Here is a 2,287-nt window from a genome sequence, read left to right as displayed (position 1 = left end):
TAGGTAAAATTCCAGTTGTAGTTTAGCCCCACCTGGGCATGTGCCTTACATTGTGCCCATTAGGTGAGAGCTTACCATCTCCCCCACCCCAACCCCCAGCTGTGCCCTCTTCCCTTCCTCTCCTCCCATTTGAATTTCATTGTTCTTTTCTCTCATACAGGGGTGTAGTTGTTTATCTATTGGTTTCATATTATTATTGCTCTTTGTCCCTATTCATCAGAGAAATGAAAATCAAAACCACCCTGAGATATCACCTAACCCCAGTGAAAACAGTCCTTATCACTAAGTCCCAAAGCTGCAGATTCTGGGACTGCTGCAGCAGCCGGATGCGGAGAAAAGGGAACACTTTTACACTGCTGGTGGGACTGCAAACTAATACAACCTATTTGGAAAGAAGTATGGAGAATCCTCAAAGAGCTAAAAGTAAACCTTCCATAGGTCCCTCAATCTCATTACTAGTATCTACCCAGAAGAAAAAAAAAAATCATTTTACCATAAGGACATTCACACTAGAACGTTCATTGTAGTTCAATGCACAATTGCCAAGATGTGGAATCAACCAAGTATTTCCCATCATTATAGATGTGCCTGTTCTGAACATTCCATATAAATGGAGTCATATGTAGCTTTTTTGACTGGTGTCTTTCACTCAATCTATTGTTTTCAACTTTCATCCAAGTTGTAGTACGTATCAGGACTGCATTTCTTTTTATGGATAAATAATTGTTCACTGTATGGCTATACTACATTTTATTTATCCATTAGTCAGTTGATAGGCATTTTGGCTGTTTCCATTTTCTGGCCTTTTCCATTTTGTGGCATACAGGTGTTTGTATGGATATATGTTTTCATTTCTTTTGGATATATATTGCTTCTCAGCCTTTTGGCTAAGATCAAGTGTAGTATCTTTTGGATATATACCTAGGAGTGATGTATATATGTAGCTATTTTTTGAGATACATTCCTTTATAAAAATAGTAGTGATGCTATTTTTTTACCATGTTATATTATATCAGACCTCGTACTGACTTAATGGGTATCATCTTACTTAATAGTTCAGAAAAATATCTTACGGAAGTTGTCTTTAGTGTCCAAAGAACAGGAGTTTCCCCCAAAAAAGAACAAAGAAAAGAAAACCCAATGTTCAGCTGTACTTTCCATGCTTCCTGGGGTTTCCTCCTGGCATCACACAGACATCAACTCAGATTGTTGACATGATTTCAGCTTTCAACTCATAGCTCTAAAATACCTTTGATAGATATTCATTTGTATTTCTTCCTGATTGATCAAAACATTAAAGGGTAGTAACTAAAATAGAGGAAATAAACAATAATGTAGCAGAAAAATAGGTGGTTGAAAGCCAGAGATCTGAGTGCAAATTATAGCTTTGCAACCCAGAGCAATTTACTTCTCTATGCCTGGGTTCCTTCTCTGTAAAATGAAGACAAAAGGATAATACAGACCTTGCTGATCTTGTGAGGATTAAATTTAAATATCATAAATCACATAATAGGATGTACACATGTTCTACATAGCTAACAAATGTTGATCAAAATTACTTGTATTGTATAATTCATTAAGAGTGTTATTAAGATTTAGGGAAAAGAGTTTATTATCCAACGGGAATCATTGGATTCTCATTCTACAGACTATATAATTTGTTATTACCAATCCAACAGAGGTTTGGAGCCGGCACAGTAATGGATTAGGAACTGAGTTGCCTTGACAAATCATTGCAGGAAATTTGTGAAGGTTCTGTTGCAAATGTTCTGCTTTCAGCAACTTGATTTCTTTCTTTCATTCACATACCATAATAAAGGATTCAAAGTGCTCAAGGGGACAAATGAGAAACAAATATTCTTTTTTTTTTTTTTTAATAGTTTTTGGCCGGGGGTGGGTTTGAACCTGCCACCTCTGACATATGGAACCGGCACCCTACTCTGTTGAGCCACAGGCGCCACCCAAGAGACAAATATTCTTAAAATTGGTTATTGATAAGACTCAGGCAAAGTGGCCCCAGAATTTCCTCATTAGTTAAGTGTAAATACATCCATTCAGTTTTCTTCATTGGGACTTAAACTTCTCCTTATAATAAAATAAAATTAATTTACCTAAGTTGAGTGCCTAGTAATATTGTAATAGACCCTTGTATTCAATCATTGAATCTAAGTTGGTCATGACCCAGTCCCATTTGTTTTAAATTATAATTATGTTTGCCAAGTTAAGTTCATTCATAAATCATCCCAGGTGTTCAAAGGTCTGCAATATGCTCATAAACTTGCTAAGA

General features: G+C 36.1%; 1 pseudogene; it reads left to right on the top strand.

Moving 5' to 3' along the window:
- Positions 1-867: 867 nt before the first annotated feature.
- LOC128582963 (uncharacterized) lies at positions 868-967 on the top strand (annotated as a pseudogene).
- The last annotated feature ends 1,320 nt before the right edge of the window (positions 968-2,287 follow it).

The sequence above is a fragment of the Nycticebus coucang genome, chromosome 3 (assembly GCF_027406575.1).
Source record: "Nycticebus coucang isolate mNycCou1 chromosome 3, mNycCou1.pri, whole genome shotgun sequence".
Taxonomy (NCBI): Eukaryota; Metazoa; Chordata; class Mammalia; order Primates; family Lorisidae; genus Nycticebus; species Nycticebus coucang.
This window is presented reverse-complemented; position numbering and strand designations above follow the sequence as displayed.